This window comes from Hyaena hyaena, unplaced genomic scaffold, assembly GCF_003009895.1.
Source record: "Hyaena hyaena isolate Hyena2069 unplaced genomic scaffold, ASM300989v1 scaffold_499, whole genome shotgun sequence".
NCBI lineage: Eukaryota > Metazoa > Chordata > Mammalia > Carnivora > Hyaenidae > Hyaena > Hyaena hyaena.
In genome coordinates this window covers 1,227,209-1,246,048 of record NW_024081129.1, presented here as the reverse complement: position 1 = coordinate 1,246,048, position 18,840 = coordinate 1,227,209, and the positions used below count along the sequence as shown (strand labels likewise).

The following is an 18,840-nucleotide window of genomic DNA, read 5'->3' as shown; positions in this document are numbered from 1 at the left end:
TAGAGATTAGGTGCAGGGCCATGAATCATGTAGAAACTAAGAGCGTTGACTAAGATTTATGGCAATGATGCATGGAGTTCCCATCGCTCACAAAGGAAGCTGGGGGAGGAGGGGAAGACAGGATGCATACCATACAAAAGAAATGGAGATCTGACCCACAGCATGAGGAATTGTCAGAATACCAAATCTCAGATTAATAGTGCTCCGCCAGGCTGGGTTTCTTTTGTTGTTGTTGTTGTTGTTTTAAAGCTCATGAGACTCACTGTGACTGGGGAGAGAGAAGTCAATCCAAGGTATATCATTTTTCTGTTTTAAGGAATCACCTGCTTACACTCACCCAAAACAGTCACCTTGCTAATAAATGTGTGTGTGGAGAGTACAATAATCCTCTATCAGAACGATGATGCCAAACCACGAGATGCCACCAACAACCTCGTTTCATTTTTTGTCTGTGTCCCCATAAACCTGCTGGTTTGGGGCATCTCACTCTGTTGATCTGTGGTGGGGGCACATTTAAGAAGTTCCTGTTTGCATCACTGCTCTCTCCTTTATAAAATTAACAAATGAATCTGAAATGTATATTTAAACCTTTAAAATCCATCTATCATAATTTTGCCTTTTTTTCCCTATAAAGGATTATAGACAAACGTGTAAGAAAGTCAAACAAGGCAACAAAGTCCATGTCCTTCCACAAGGATGATGCTGTGCACATAACACTCATTAATATTTCTAAGACCCAGAAGGGAAAGAGAGAGGGAGGCAATGAAGAAAGTTGGAAATAAAGGTCACACAACAAGCCCCGAAACCTCTGAAGGATAAGCTTTTGGAAAATTACATTTGCTTCTCTTTCTGCCATGAAGATATAGAAGTACTGGAATTTCTCTAGTTTAACACCAGAGGTCATACTCATCCACAAAATGCATTTCAAATCCAATCAATTAGACGCCCTTAATTCCAGTATCATTTTTTTAAAATTACCTGTTTTTTTTTAATAGACAAGAACAACTGGGTTCCCCTATTTGTGGTATTCCAAGCTTGTGAACAGGCACAGACACATAATACCCCTGACACCCATCCATACACACTTATCAGGTCTCTTAGAAGAATGGTTTTCCCAGACCACAAGGGCTTGGAAAAAATGGCAGGTTTACATTCCGATCCTGATTTTATTCAGATTTACATTGCTCACAATTCTCTTTTTCGTAGGAATTATTTGTGCCCTCTCTCTTCATTTTGCCTTCAAAAGCAGGACTCCCCTGACTTTGGATATTTCTGGTCTATTTCCAAAGGCCATCAGAGCAGTAGAGGCAGGGACCCAGGGCATCTGTTACCCACAGTCTGGGGGAACTTTGACCTACAAAATAAATGCTTTTCTGAAATTTTCTTTTTCTTTTATCCAAGTGAGGAAATCATTTGGTTGATGCCAAACAGGTTGTGAAAAGACACAGCCTCTCTGAACTTAGTCTGCTTAGTGGTAAATATTAAGTAATGAATCAGGGTAATATCAGAGTTACTTTCTTATCAAAATAACAAATCCACATTTGTCAAAGCAGAACAATTAAGGGCCATAAAAACTGTTTTTTTAATTAAAAAAAATTTTAACATTTATTTTTGAGAGAGAGAGAGACAGAGACAGAGCATGAGCAGGGGAGGGGCAGAGAGAGAGGAAGACACAGAATCTGAAGCAGCCTCCAGGCTCTGAACTGTTTGTTAGTACAGAGTCCAACGCAGGGCTTGAACTCACGAACTGCGAGGCCATGACCTGAGCTGAAGTTGGATGCTTCAATTGACTGAGCCACCAGGTGCCCCAAGAACAGTTATATTTAAACCACAGATTATCCTAGCTCCATAAGAAATAAACCACATTTGAAGAAAACATTAGAATAATAATTATTAAAAGTATTCTTTATACTTCTGCATCATGATTCAGAAAGTGTCAAGACATGAATGAGCTTGTTGATGACAGTATTGTTCATTTTTAGCCACAGTGCCATTATTCAGGGGCTAATTACCATGTTGGGGCCTTTTCATTAACTTCATTAGGTCTCCAAATTTTTTCTACTATCATCTCTGTCTCACTAATTGGTAGATATGCCAAAGTCTCAGGAGTGCCAGCAGAAAAAAAGAATAAGAACAGTTTTCTGTTTCTTCTAGTTTTGCTAGAAGCAAACTCTGTAACATAATTAAATAGGTGAACACCAGGTTAAAATTATTGACAGCATTAAGTCTTTTTAAAATAGTCTGCAATTTCATAAACAAATATCCCTTGGCAGCTAGAAACACACATCCAAATCTAGAAAGTCACTAAAAAACAAACAAAAAAGAACCTTGAAGGGCAGCACCTTCTAGTTTAAATCTAGTTTAAATCATTTATTTAAATATATATTTATTTATTTAATGTTTACTTATTTATTTATTTTGAGAGAGAGAGCCACCAGAGGAGGGTCCGAGAGAGGGAGTGAGGGAGGGAGAGAGAGAGAATCCCAAGCAGACTGTGCACTGCCAGTGCAGAACCTGAGGTGGGACTTGAACCCACTAACCACAAGACCCTGACCCAAGCCAAAATCAAGAGTCAGATGCTCTGGGGCGCCTGGGTGGTTCAGTCGGTTAAGTGTCCGACTTTGGCTCAGGTCATGATCTCATAGTTCGTGGGTTAGAGCCCTCTGTCAGGCTCTGTGCTGACAGCTCAGAGCTTGGAGCCTGCTTCAGATTCTGTATCTCCCTCTCTCTCTGACCCTCCCCTGCTCACGCTGTCTCTCTCTCTCTCTCTCTCTCCCAGAAATAAATAAAAACATTTAAAAAATTTTAAAAAGAGTCAGAAGCTCTTTTTAAAGAGCCACCCTGGCACATTCTTGTATAGCAGTTGCTCCTATGTTATGTTACTTGTTTCCTACCCTTATGGAAGGTAGGAAAGGTTTCATTATCATTTCCATTTTATAGGTAAGGATAACACTGGTGATGTGGTGCCTGGGTTACCCCAAGTCACACAGCCAGTGAATGGCCAAGGAGTGGGCAGACACAGCCTCTGTCTGCTGAGACTGTTTCACATTCTTCTAGCATCTCCTCCACAGTGGGAGGATGACCTATTGGCTCCATCTACTCATACAGGCTCGTACTTTACTAGTAGTCCAGGAATGGACAGTAGTGGGTTATCACTACAATTCACCACCTTTGGGTGTCCTCACGGACATTTCCTCATTGGTGTGGTTGGGATTCTTGGATTCTTGACTACTGCCCTCCTGCTGACTTCATTTGCACAACAGAATAAGTTCTAAGGATCTAACACACGTGTGGATAAAATGGCGGTGCTGTAGGCATGCAGGTCCAAGGTGCCTCATTAAAAACCATAAAAAAAATATAGAGATTCTGGTCTAATCACACAGTTTTCTGCCTACTTTGATGGCAGGTCTGGCATTCCTTACTGTTGGCAACACCCATAGTAGAAGCTGCAGGGCAACGAAAAGTATATGTTGGCACTTGCAAAGCCCATTTTGTCTTTTTCTGTAAGAAGGGAGAAGGAATGCGCTCAAGGTCCCTGCCCTGTGGCTTGGAGGAACTTGTCTGCAGCCTGTTGTCTTCTCACTGCTTCTCCCTTTATGCCAAAGAGTGGGAGAACCATGTCACCAGACAAGCCCCAAAGAGCCCAAAGAGCCCAGCAGAGAATTTATCTAAAAGCTGGATTTTGGGGGTGCCCAGGTGGCTCAGTTAGTTAAATGCCCAACTTTGGCTCAGGTCATGATCTCACAGTTTGTTAATCTGAGCCCCGCATCAGGCTTTGTGTTGACAGCTGAGAGCCTGGAGCCTGCCTCAGATTCTGTGTCTCCCCTTCTCTCTATCTCTCTGCCCCTCCCCTGCTCATGCTCTATCTCTGTCTCTCAAAAAACAAAAAGTAAAATTTAAAAGTCGTTTTTTTCTAGTACCTTCTCTACAGGTGTTCCCACCCAGAAAATCTTGATGCCAGAGCACAAGAGACGACCTGAAACCAGATCAAACCATACAGACCCAATATGGTGGACAATGTGGGCCAAATTCACATTATTCCTTCATTATATTACATTAACAAACTCCTCCTTAGGCGTACCATGACAGGAAACTCCTGACTGAATGAAGAGAAAGGGCCATGGCCTAAGTTCCTGGAAATCTCCACCCCTTCCTGAGAATCTGACTGACATCAAGCACCCTGGCCCCCCACTAGCCCAATTTATGTCCCCTCTGCCTCTTCATACCCTTGGAACATGAGCTCCCCTTCTCCATTCTCTAGCCTTTGGATAAATTACCTGCTTGCCATCAAATACTGTTTGGTTATTTGACTATTTGGCCACAGGTATTAAGTAGGGAAAGAGCCTACCAGATTGGTAATGACCAGAAAAAGGAAGCCAAGCTGTGTAACACAAGAAGAGAGAAACCAAGGTGTCTCACATCTGGGGTAAAGAGTCAACAAAAATGGATCAGAGACATGCAAAACCATCCCTGACTACTGAGGTCAAAGCTTCTACTTGGCAATCCCAAAAGTTCTATGGTTGCTTAGTCCTAAAAAATAATGAGGCTCAGGTTGCCTGGGTGGCTCAGTGAAGTGTCCAACTCTTGATTTAAGCCCAGGTCATGATCTCACAGCTGGGTTCTGGGATCAAGCCCCACATCAGGTTCCATGCTGACAACGTGGAGCCTACTTGAGATTCTCTCTCCCTCTTTTTCTCAAAATAAATAAAAATTTTACAAAAACATAATGAGACTATAAAACTTCCGGAAGGTTTATTTTCTCTCTGAAATACAATGTATTTCCCCATCATTATATGCTCCTCTTTACCAAATTAGTTCATACAATGCATTAGCTCTCTTTTTTCTCTTTTCCTGTTAATGCCATTCCCATGTGTTATTCATCAAACACTCATTGTTTTCCTTTTGTTTTTCTGCCTTTTGCCAAACAGTCTCAGGAGATCTATCTATCCCCCTTTTCCTGTCTCTATACCATTGATTGCCTCTCTAGAACTATTTGTAAATCTCCATTATCCAAGTAATTGTCTTAGGGAAAGGAGAGAGTTGGTGCCCACTCACAGGAAGGGAAAGAACAGTCGGTTCTAAGTTGAATTAAATATAACAAGGTCATGGGCTCAACCGAACACTGTACATGCTAAATCTTCAAGATTTGCCTATTCATCCTTAGCTGATACACCACACTTCTCTTAAAAATGACTTTCGTTCAGTTTGCTGTTTTATTTTATGACTGTAAATTCAGTGGCACTTTTTCCTCTGTTTTAATTGTTAATATATAGGAACTATCCATATGATCCAAAATTATACACATGATGATGTATCAGGAAAAGCCGCAACAGATATTTATTAGACAAATAATGTGATAGTGTTTCCCACTCGCTACTTAGGAGGACTCCTTCTCATAAATGTTTTAATTAGTGGGGCACCTGGGTGGCTCAGTTGGTTGAGCATCAGACTTTGGCTCAGGTCACGATTTCGTGGTTTGTGCATTGAGCCCGCATCGGGCTCTATGCTGACAACACAGAGCCTGCTTCGGATCCTCTGTCCCCCTTTCTCTCTATGCCTCCCCTGCTTGCTGTCTCTCTCTCTCTCTTTCTATCTCTCTCAAAACTAAATAAACATTCAAAAATGTTTTAATTAGTTAAAACTATTGGGTACTTTCATTCACCAGTCGTCTTAACAAGGAGTATTTCTAGCCTCTCAAAATTGAAAATACCTTAATTAGGGAAGACTTCAATGCTATTGATTCAGAGTGTAAGACATCATCAGGGTTGGGGCACCTGGGTGGCTGAGCTGGTTAAGCATTAAACTTTGGCTCAGGTCTCTTTGGCTCACACACTGTGAGATCAAGACCTGCATGAGGCTCTGTGCTGACAGTGTGGAGACTGCTTGGGATTCTCTCTCTCTCTCTCTCTGTCTCTCTGTCTCTCTCTCTCCCTGTCTCTCTCTCAAAATAAATAAATACAAATCTTAAAAAAAAAAAAAAAAGAAGAAGATATCATCAGGGTTCCAGTGACTTTCTTCAGCTATTTCCTGTCATTGTCTTCTTTCATAGATACTGGCTTAATCCTCAGGGTGTTTTACCTTGAAGTGGGAAAAATAGTTATTGTGGTTCTAGGCTTCATACCCACACCCTCATCATTCAGAAGGGAGCAGATCATCTTCTGTCCCCCACCCGCCAAACACATATATTGACACATATCCTGACACATCTATTGAACCCAGCTCTAACCCATACCTTGAGAAAGGTTTAAGAGAAGTATGATGGGAATGACTCATCAAACAGAGAATGCTGATGCAGAGACAGAAATTACTAAAAAGAACCAAATAGAAATTCTGGAGTTGAAAAGTGTGATAACCAAAATAACAAATTCACTACAGAGGCTCAGGAGTAGACATGAGTGGTGAGAAATAAAAAATCACTGAACTTGAGGACATCACAAGAAATGACAGACCGATATCATTTATGAATGTATATGCAAAAATCATCAACAAAATATAATCAAATTGAAAATGGCAATGTATAAAAATTATTATACACTATGACCAAGAGGGGTTTACCATAAAGATAAGGTCAGTTTAACATTCAAAAACCAATTAGTGTGATTAAGAAGTGCACCTGATGTAATGAGCACGAGTGTTGTATGTGTCAAATCACTGTATTGTACACATGAAACTAATATTATACTGTATATTAACTAACTGGAATTTAAATAAAAACTTAAAAAAGAATCAATCCGTGTAATACATATCAACAGAAAAAAGGGTAAACACTATACAATCTCCTTGATAGATAGAGAAAAACATTTGACAAAATTCAAAGCACTTTCATAATAAACAGTCAACAAACTAGAAATAGAAGGGTATTTTCTCAATGCAACAAAAGACATCAATGACAAATTCACTGGTAATATCATATTTACTGGTGAAAGGCTAAGTGCTTTCTAAGATCAGAAACAAGACAATATCTGTTCTTTCTGCTTCTATTAAATATTGTACTGGAAGTTCTAGCCAGTGCAATTAGGCAAGAAAAAGAAATAAAAGGCATCCAGATGGAAAGGAAGAAGTAAAACTATATTCACAGATGACATGATTATTATATATAGGAAATCTTAAGGAACCCACTAAAGTATCACTAGAACTAACAAACAAGCTCAGGAGATTTCTAGATAATAGATTAACATAAAAAATCACTTGTAGGGGTTCCTGGGTGGCTCAGTGCGTTAAACATCCGACTTCAGCTCAGGTCATGAGTCCTCATGCAGTCTGTGAGTTCAAGACCCACATTGGGCTCTATGCTGACAGCTGAGAGCCTGGAGCCTGACTCAGAATTTGGGTCTCCCTCTCTCTCTGCCTCTACCCCAACCTATACTCTATCTCTCTCTCTCAAAATAAACAAACATTAATTTTTTAAAAATCACTTGTATTTTTATACTAACAATGAAAAATTTGAAAATGAAATTTAAAAACAATTCCATGTGCAATACAATAAAGATATTAGAAAATGTATCAACAAAAATGTGACACTTATACACAAACTAAATAATATTTTTGAAAGAAATTAAAAGACACCTCAATAATTGGAGAGACATTCCATGTTCATGACTGAGAATATTTGATATTATTAAGAGGCCAATAATCCCCAAATTGATCTACAGTTTCTGTCCAATCCTTATCAAAATCCTAGATGATTTTTTGGAGAAATTGACAGACTGATCCTAAAATTCATATGGAAATGCTGGGGTGCCTGGGTGGCTCAGTCGGTTAAGCGTCCAACTTCGGCTCAGGTCATGATCTCGTGGTTCATGGGTTCAAGCCCCACATTGGGCTCTGTGCTGACAACTAGCTCAGAGCCTGGAGCCTGTCTTCAGATTCCGTGTCTCCCTTTCTCTCTGACCCTCCCCTACTCGTGCTGTCTCTGTCTCTCTCTCAAAAAAAAAAAAAAGAAAAAAAAATTTAAAAATTCATATGGAAATGCAAGTCCAAATAGCCAAATAATCCTGAGAAAAAACAAAACCAAAGGATTCATGCTCATTGAGCAAAAACGTAGCACAAAGCTACAATAATCAAGACAGTGTGCAATGGCATAATGATAGGTACATACATTAGTGGAATGGAACTGAGAATCTAGAAATAAAGCTTTACATTTATGGTGAAGTGATTTTTGACAAAGGTGCCATGACAATTCAATGGGGGTAGCATAGTCTTTTTAAAAATTATTTATTTATTTTTAAGTTTACTTATTTATTTGAGAGAGAGAGTGTGAGCAGGGGAGAGGCAGAGAGAAGGAGAGAGAATCTCAAGCAGGCTCTGTGTCATCAGTGCAGAGACTGATACAGGGCTTCATACCACCACCCTGGGATCATGACCTGAGCTGAAATCAAGAGTCAGATCCTTAACCAACTGAGCTACTCAGGTGCCCCCAGGATAGTCTTTTCAACCAGTGGAGACAGTGTGGTGAAATCTGAACCCTCATACGTGGCCGATGGGGATGTCAAATGGTTCCACTGCTTTGGAAAACAGTAAGGTAGCTCCCCAAAATATGAAATGTAAAGTTCCTTCATTAACCAGCAATTCTACTCCTAGGTAGATGCCCAAGAGAAAAGAATATACACATCTACACAAAAACTTGCCTACAAATGTTTAGAGAGGCAGTGTTGATAATAATAGCCAAAGACTGCAAAGAATTCAAATGCCCATCAACCACTAAGTGTGTAAATAAAACGTGGTATACTCTTACAATGGAATATTATTCACTGGTAAAAAGAAATGGAATTCTGATGCATGATACAACATGAAGGAGCCCTGAAAACATGTGAAGGAAGGCCCGTCACACAAGACCACATGTATAACTCCATCTTATAGGAAATTTCCGGAATAGGATCAAGCTATCAACAAAAAGTTACAGAGTGGTTATCTTGGGCAGTAAGTGGAGAGTCACTCTTTTTTTTTTAATTTTTGTGTTTATTTATGTTTGAGAGACAGATTGTGAGCTGGGGAGGGGCAGAGAGAGAGGGAGACACAGAATCTGAAGCAGGCTCCAGGCTCTGAGCTGTCAGCACAGAGCCCGATGTAGGGCTTGAACCCACAGACCGTGAGATCATGAACTGAGCCGAAGTAGGACGCTTAACTGACTGAGCCACCCAGGCGCCCCAGAAAGTCACTCTTAATGTGCACAGTGTTTGTTTATGATGTGACAAAAATATTTAAAACTTTGCTTACACTGATGGTCACTTAACTCCATGAAGACACGAAATATCATTGATTTGTATACTTTAAGGGGTGAATTATATGGTATGTAAATTGTATCTCAACAAAGTTGAGATGAGATGATGAGAAAAGGGGTGCCTGGGTGGCTCAGTCAGTTAAGCATCTAACTCTTGATTTCAGCTCAGGTCATGATGCCAGGGTCATGAGATTCAGCCCCACCTTGGGCTCTGTGCTAGGCAAAAAGCCTGCTTAAGATCCTCTCTGTCTCTCTCTCTCTCTCTCTCCCCCCCTTCCTTCCTTCCCTCCCTTGCCCCTCCCCCACTTATGCTTTCTCTCTTAAAAAAAGACGTGAAATCCCTAAACAATACTGAATATGAAAGTAAAAGTATCACTGAAATGAAAAAATCCACTTAAAATGAATACTAGTGAACCAACACTTGGTCTAACAGATCAGAGAAGAGCAGGAGTCAGTTTTCCTAGGTGATACACAAGGGACTATTAACCTATGCGTTTTAAGGCATTTGAGGATTCAAGGCTTTTTTCTTGGGACACTCTACCTGGTTGAGTTATACATCCTGAGAGACTCGCAGTCCCATGAATATCCTATGAAGAATTCCAATAGAAGAAGGAGCTGCAACATTTTAAATTATGGAAATGTCAATTTCTCATACTAACATGTAAGTAACAGAACAGGTATATTTTGTATGAATGCTACAGTTAAAAAACAAATCACGGTCCTCCAATGATCGTAACCGATGAAGGAAAGAGAATGAAAGCATTCTCTGAAGACGACTGGCAACGGTTACTTGCGGCCATTAATTAATTACCCGTGGGATGTCTTCCCTCTTTCACCCTCCAGTAGCTCTGACATACACTTAAAATACAGTGAGACAGAAGCCTTTTATAAGAGGCTGTCAGTGACAGTTGTAGAAGTCCACAGCTCTCAGTCTTAGGGCTGGCAGCCAAAGTGCACACCACAAGCAGCCTGCAGCATGGGGTTCGGCTGTTTGAAGCACACATCTTAAAGTTCTCAGCAGTCAAGAAGACATAGCACAAGGCAGGCACCACAGAGGTGGCAGGGGTCTCATTTGATATTGACAAGTGACTGGAGCGCCGGGGATGAGACTCACTTCAGTGTTCACTTCAAAAGACAGACCAGGAGCTTTCTTATGAAAGCCCAGACAATAGTGTAAAGCTGGCTTGCAGAGGGCTGTCTGTGGAAACTGGGGGCGGGGGAGGGGGGTATTCTATCACAGGAATTAAAATTCCCGACTGCTTCTCAGTCTCCAGGAGATACTAATTTGCTTGTGGAGTTTCTTGTTTGTGTTTTTAGCCAAGATAAAAGCCAGGGTTTTGCTTACATTTATTTGATACTTTGCTAAGAAGAAAAAACTTTTTTAGTGGTCCCAGAGACAGTGGGAAAGAGACTTAGGAAATAGGGCACTTTGTCATTGAAGATAAATTATGTGAAATGGGCCAAGCTGTTGAAATACGATTAATCAAAAAGATTTTTCGAGGTGATTAATAAGTAGAGTTCCAAGATAAAGGAGTCTTACATTTCTTGTTCTAGATTTTAGTATGTTGCTTATCCCAAGATCAAGGCTTTGGAGGACAATGGTGAAAAGGCAGTCTTAAAATTAGGCTTACTTACAGGGGGTAGAATACTTGATGGAGGGCTACTCCATCAGAGGGCAGGGGAGTTATATAAGATGGGGTAAGAAAGGGCTTTTCGCCTCCTTTTTAAAAATATTTTTTAAGTTTATTTATTTATTTTTAGTAATCTCTATACCCAATGTGGGGCTCGAACTCACAACCCTGAGATTTAGAGTTGCATGCTCTTCCCACTGAGCCACCCAGGCATACCCCCTTCATTTCATTTTTGCCACTTTCTTTAACAAGCACCAGAGAAAATATTGTGTATTTATAGGTCTCAGGACTATGATCCTTAGGAGGCCCTATGATCTCTTCTATTTTTCTTTCTTTTCATCTTCTCCACCTCCCTTTCCCCATTTTTGTTCCAGAGAGGAGTCTCTTGATTTTCTTAGGAAGCAGCCTTCATTCTCCCCTCCCAGTTTAAGGAAAATCTTGGTTTCACAGTCTACAGGAGAGTTCAAGAAAAAAAGGGAAGGATGGAGACTTTCTGATGACTGGACAGACCCCAGTTATCAGCAGACTGAAACATGAAATAGAAAGGAAGAGGAAACCCTAGTTTACAATGAAGATAGTGACACAGAGGACGTAGATTATGTCCCCAAGAAGTTCAAAGGACAAGGAACTTGTTTCTTTCTCATTCAACTTTTTAAAAACTAGGACAATTGCCTCAAAGGAATGTTTAGGAAGACTTTCTAAGCCTTCTTCATGTAACTGAGCCCACTAATCCTTAGAAAACACAACTCACTGAATGGAAGAAACAAAACTATAGAAATGCAGAAAAATATAAAGGAGATACGGTTTTATAATCTCAAGGTAAGGTTTCCCTAAGTATTGACTAAACCCAACAGCCATAAAGGAAAAGAAAACTGATCTGATCTTATGGCATTAAGAAACATCCAAAGGGACTGAAGCCAAAAAGACAAGTATCATATTTAACACACAGAGGATTAATATCAAGAATATGTATTATTTTTTTAAAGAGGTCTAAGAAACTGGTAAGAGAAAAATGAAACCAAATTGATAGAGAAATAAATAATAAAAGGGTATTAACAAGCAACTCTGAGAAGATGAAATACAAATGTCAAAGAAAGAAAGAAAACCTCCTAAAGAATCAAAGAAATGCAAATTGAAATAATTTTTTCTATCACACTGAACATTAATTATATATAATGCATTGGTAAGGATGCAAGAAATTAGCTTTCTCGTACACCAAAAGCAAGAAGTATTGGTAAAGCCTATTGGAAAACCAGTTTGCTAATATCTCCCCAAAATGTCAAATACACAACTTTACACTTATGTCCACCAACAGGAATCTACTCTAAAAACATTTGCATTGGGGTGCCTGGGTGGCTCAGTTGGTTAAGCATCCAACTCTTGGTTTTGGCTCAGGTCATGGTCTCATGGTTCATGAGAAAGAGCCTCACATAGAGCCCCACCTTGGGCTCTGTGCTGCCAGTGCAGAGCCTGTTTGTGATTCTCTCTCTCCCTCTCCATCTCTGTCTCTGTTGCTGTCCCTCCCCCACTCATGCTTGCTTGCTCTCTCTTTCAAAATAAATGGATAGACTTTAAATAAATAAATACAAATAAATGAATAAAACCATTGCATATATGTACAAAGTTATATTTACAATGGTGTTCCTTGTAGCATGATATATCATAGAGGGAAAATGCCCACCCAAAAGCACCCTCCAATGTTTTTTAAAAGTATGAAAAAGACTTCTATCTAGAAACATGGAGTGATCACCAACACTTAGCCATTAAGCAAAACCAAGTAACAAACCAATTGGTAAGTGTGATCTCACACATACAAAGTCCTATGGTCACATTTATATAAGTTCACAGGAAGGTGATTATTGGGATCGGTGTGGTCAGTGCTGCACAGTGATGTGGCTACAAGCAGGAAGGGCAGCCTTTAGGTGTTGCCTGGGGGGTGAGGCTTACGCAAGAAACACATTTTTGAAAATACAGTAAAAAGGAACAAACAGAACACTGAGGCACCTGAATGTACTTGAGTCCTTTCCTGATCTCTTACAGGCTGTGAACACCACTTCTGTACTTCCCAGCATTGTTAACTAGTGACTCCCCATTCCCACTCGACACACGCCTCCTGAAATGCTATGTCATCTCTGTGGCCACAGCAGCTGTTACATGGGAGGTGACCCATCAGGGTCTGTTGAATTAATGTTGAATTAAATTCAGAAGTTAAAAGTTGCTGCTTTAGGAAAAAAGAAAACACCTAGAGGCTACATAAACATCCAAGATTCACACTGCTGTTGTTTTTACTTGTCAATATATTGCGTGAATTACTAGGGAGGGATATCAGAGGAATGAGGCAGCTTCTCAACACATCTTATACAGGAAGCAGGTAGGTACAGTTACTATACGTACCACAGTGATTCACTGATATCTCCAAGAGGGAGTCCCCACCTCTCCCTGCTCCCTACACATACCGCATATCTTTGCCCCCAAGTAGCCAAGATAGCGTAGTCTTTGTCCCACGTCCATCCATTGCAGAGAGATGAGCATTCTCCCTCCCACTCTGATTTCCTTGATCTGTTCCTCTTCCCTTTCACCACATGTCTTAATCAACTCAGGCTTCTATAACCAGTGCCACAGACTGATTGGCTTCCACAACAAAGAGAGCATTTCTCTCTCACACTTCTGGAGACAAGGAAGTCCGAAATCAAGGTGCTGGCTATTATGGTTCCTGATGAGGGATCGCTACCTGGTTTGCAGACACTTTCTTGTGATACACTCACATGGCAGAGAGAGAAATCCTCTCATTGTTTTCTAATGAGTGCATGAAAAATGGTCATGAGGGCTCCACTCTCATTTTCTCTTTTTACTCTAAATACCATCACATTGGAGATTAGATCTTCAACATATGAATTTTGAGAGGATGCAAACATTTAGCCCACAGCACCAACCAACCCCAGTGAAAAGACCATGACGCCCTATCTCTTCTATGGAAATCTCAAGGGTCTCAGATGTACCTGACATTTCCTCCAAATTCCATCAGTCTTATGGATTTGGGTCGCAGTTGAAAGATGTATTGACGCCTCAAGCTTCCTTTTTATTCATTTTTCCTTTTTATTCATTTCTCCTTCTGCACATTTATGCTTTAATAGTTTTAGAACTGGGGCAGTATTAATTATTATATCTCAATAACCAAATACACAGAACTCAGTTATATAGCACCCTCTTAGCCAAGCAATCCATCTATCCAGAATTAAGCTACAGACTAAGAACATACTAGACCCCCCAATGGCCAAGAATCAATGTCAAAAAGCCTGGGTTGGTTATTCATGAGCAACCTTTCATACTTCCAGGAATCCTGATTGTCTGATTTCCTGACCACCCCCCCAACACATCAAAATCTTAAAATAAGAATAACAAAAAAATTAGTGAGTCTGTTCAATTGAAAATAGCAAGAAGAAACGACAACTGACTGCTTGAAAAACCATCTAATGGTGGATTTATAAACAAAGCAACATACATTGAGACTTGTGCAACATGAGAACTAAAAACATACAGTATGTGGTAAGCAGTCTTTCATACTTGAATAAGTGTCACCTGTGAATTCAAAATGATGCCAACATGTGTTTGGATGGTGTATTAATTGGGGTTCTCCAGAGAAATAAAATAAACAAGACTCTATTATACATGTGCACATGTGCACGCAAACACACACATACACTTTATCGTAAGGAATTGGTTCACATGTTAATAGAGGCTGAGAAGTCCCAAGGTCATTAATCATCATGCTGGAGACCCAGGATGGCTGATGGTGTAACTTCTAGACCGAGGGGACTTGAGACCCAAGATGAGTCACTATTTCAGTTTGCATCCAGAGGCAGGAAATGACTGATGGACCAGTGCAAAGAAGACTGGCAGGAGAAGTTCCCTCTCACTCAGCCTTTTTGTTCTATTCAGGTCTTCACCTGATTGGATGAGGCCCTCCTACATTATGGAGGGCAGTCTGCTTTATTCAGACTACCAATTCAAATGTTAATTTCATCCACAGACACTCTCACAAAATAGTGTTTGACTAACAATCTGGACAACTGACACACAAAATTGACCATCACAGATGATAACCCTGAGTAATCAAGAAACCTTTAAATTATGTACGTTATAGTTTGGGTAATGAAACAAGAAAGCATGTAACTCATTTTAGAAGAATTATCTACAAAATTACTAAAGTAAAAATCTTACTGCTGTAACCTTTATGTTAGAATTTCAATTTTCCACAAATCTAGCTTTCCAAGAACTCACTGTAGTTGAGAGTTTGTTAAGGATTTACTGTTGAGAACCTAGGTTTAGGTCTCATAGGTTTGTGTGATTGCTAGCTCAGAAGATATCTTTCTGGAAGGAATCTTTCATTTTGTACATGAATATGATGCTTGCCACACCCACCTCCTTATATATACTGCATGACTTGCATGAGATTTGACACTTCTATAATTTCTTTAAAAACTTTTTTGTTTATTTATTTATTTTTGAGAGAAGAGAGAGCAGGGGAGGGGACAGAGGGAGAAGGAGACAGGGGATCTGAAGCAGGCTCTGTGCTTTCAGCATGGAACCCTATGCGGGGCTTGAACTCCCGAACCGTGAGATCATGACCTGTGCTGAAGTCGGACGCTTAACCAACTGAGCCACCCAGGTGCCCTGACACTTCCATAATTCTTGATATTTTGTACATCTCTATCAATTTGTGGATGCCTTTAAAATGTAAGCTCTAAAGGAATCTATCTATTTAACTTGCTTTTTATGACCATCCTCACAGCACCTTGCCTAAGGAGACATTTCAATATGCTGTTTCATGACATGATTAAAAAGACTGGAAAAATACAAATCTGGGGATATATACTTCCTAACAGTATGAACTTTTCAGTTTTTGTTTATGCCTTATTTTAACAAATAGCAGATTTGTGTCATTATCAAATAAAATTGAAAATACTAAAAGTTCTTAAAACTTCTACAATTTGGCAGTAAAACCAAACCTAACAGCAGAAAAGTCTATAAACCTTTGTCATTAGTTTTTTATGAGTAAAATCTCTGGCTAATGCTATATTTTTTATGGGCATTTTATCATACTCAGGCTATTGATCATTTTAATGGGAGACACTTGCTTGGGAAAGAAACATCAACCAAGGGAAATGTGTGCACATGTGTGTATGATGTAGATGATATACATTATCTAGATATTATATAGTTTATTCTTCAGATCCCAATCATCTGGCATATAATCAATTGGCTACAAATAATGAAAATATTTGTACTATACATTATAATTTAGTTTGCAAGTGCGAAGTTAGAAAAACCTAAATAGAACACAATTAAGCAATGACAATCTGCTCAATCTTTAGGCAAGCGATCATTTGAATTCCTCTTAGGTGAGTAGAGACAGAATCAAGAAAATCTCTTTCAGGGGAAAAATTTTAACTTCTGCTTTATTTCATAATGCTCACATTCACTGTGAAATGGAAAGCATTTGGATGTGGAGGTAGAAAGTCCTGAATTCAAAACCTGACTGGCCCATGTATCCAGAGGCACACCTTCTATCTTCTCTAAGCAAAGTGTTTTCCACTGTATGTGTCAGGATTAGTGAAAAATTAACTTTCACACTGTTCTCCCTCCTCCCTCAACCTTTTCAAGAGGAATGTAGGGCTTTGGATCCCAAACTGGAACTTTCCTTACACAGCAGGGGGAGGCTAATAAACTGGACTTTTTGGTTTGAAGTCTGGGTAGAGGCTGTAACATCAGATACTCACTGGATCCCAGCCTGAAACAAATGAGCAGATCCCTTTGGGTGGGACAATAGGGTTGTCACTGGACAGACAATAGGTAGTTGTGGTCACTGGGAAGCTTCCACCCCACATGAAGGAAGCTGACCCAATTCACTTCAAGCTAGCTATTGCCATCAAGTTCTATAGGACCAATACTCCCAGATTTCCTGTCTTTTTTTGTTTTTGTTTTCTTTTTATTTGAGAGAGTGGGCATGCATGAGACATGGAAAGGGACAGAGGGAGAGACAGAAAGAACCTCAAGCAGGTTCCATGTCCAGAACCAAGCACAGAGCCTAGTGCAGGGCTCCATCCCACAACTGTGGGATCATGATTGGAGCCAAAGTCCAGAGTTAGACACTCAACTGACTGAGCCACCCAGGCATCCCTGCTTTTTTAAGATAAATATGAATCCAACTTTTCATGTTAACCCTCCCAATTTTTAATATTTGCAGCTTCAAAAAAAATTTTAAATACAAAGTCATGGGAAAGGTATGTGTACTGCTCAGAGTTCATCTGACACCACCAATCTGCAGCTCAGAGCCAGGACCATGAGGAGCTGAAACTGCATGCTCTGAGGAGGGGCCAACCAGAAATGACACCTGGGAAGGGAGCCCGAGTCACAGGTTTTCTGAGAGGGCAAGACCTCAGCTAGACCTCTCGGGGTAGCAAGACTTCAGCAAGAGTTAACTGATTCAGTGACGATGAGAAACCCAGACCAGATCTCCTCGCTAAGGGAAACTTTGTGATGATTCTCCTTCCAAGTTTGGCAGGAAAAAAGAACCACAATTGGAGTTGTCTGCCTCTGAATACGCCAAGCAACAGCAGGGGCTCCCACCAACAACTGACCCCCAAGTTCTCGAGTTCCTGAATGACCCAAAGCCAGCAAGATCCTTTATGTGTCTTGGGATTCATGTTTGCTTTTTTCTGGGCTTTCTCTCTCATTTTTCTGGAATAACTTCTTCAGTGACTACTATGGAAGGGTACACTGGAAATCAACAGGTGCCTCTCATCACACTAGCCACCTCCCCCCTTACCTTCATACCCAGAGAGGCTGCTGTCTCAGGCTGCTGGAGTCCTCAACAGGGGCTGTGGACAGGGAATTTCCAGGAAATCCAAAACCCAGAACAAATACTGGGTGTTTCCAAAGCTCTAACTGTAGCTCTATTCTTCATTTTCCTCACGGGTTATATCCAATCCTATGGACTGGTATGGGCACCTAACCTCCTTCATATGGTAATGCAGAGAAATCACAAAAAGCTATCGCTGAAGGAAGACATGGATTTAAAATCCTGCTCCATCTATTTTCTCGGCAGATTATTTAATCCTTCCCAGATTTAAATATTTTAAGCTGTAAAGTGAGAGCAGTACCTGTCTTTCTGGAATGTCATTAGAATGGACCATATTTGGTACTTACAGTACCAAAGGACCTTGAGAACACAAATTAGACAAGACCTGAAATACTCAAACTCTTTTACATGTACAACAAGAATACTGTGTTTCTTTCTCCCTAGATATATATTCATATTTAGAAGGGATCAGTGGCAGCTTGAAATCACTTTAACATCACCTCCCTGTGCTTATTACTAATTCATGGGAGTCTTTTTCACTCCAACCAGTTTTTGCTGTTACAGTTTCATGTGGAAATAGCACTTGGATAATTTGTGTTCACCTATCAAATTGTGCATGAAAAATAAAAAGGAAAGAAAAAAATTAAAATACAGATGTGAAACAACAATGTTGGCTTAATGGACCTTTAAAAAAAACCCACTCATAAAGAGTGCCGCAAAAGATATTCAAAGTGCATATCTGGTTGATTTTGCTCAAGGAAATGACTTGAAAGCCTCTGAGACAGAGGAAAACATAACCAGTCTCTTTAGCTGATACAAATTCAATGCATCTAATCTTTTATTTCCCAGTGACTGGCTCTATCCAAGGTACAATTCAGACTTGAAGATGTCGTTAATTTTTCCGTCTAATGACTCAAGGCAAGCCAAATGTCAAATGAAACTTTTAATAGGTAAGCTTATTTGTCCCAGAAAGAAATCTAGCTGGACTCAAGTTATGAATTCATGCTGGGCTCTGCATGTTAAAATTCAACATAAGCCAAGAGCAGTATTTTCTTTTTCTGGGATGAAAGCACTATTGACTATGGTTATTCACCAAGAGCAACTCAGCTGGCCTTGTTATAGCAGTA

General features: G+C 40.0%; 1 protein-coding gene across 1 annotated transcript in view; it reads right to left on the bottom strand.

Annotated features, from left to right (window-relative positions):
- Positions 1-18,840, bottom strand: part of KCNN2 (potassium calcium-activated channel subfamily N member 2) — a 215,890-nt gene that overhangs the window by 168,313 nt on the left and 28,737 nt on the right. The window lies entirely within an intron of this gene.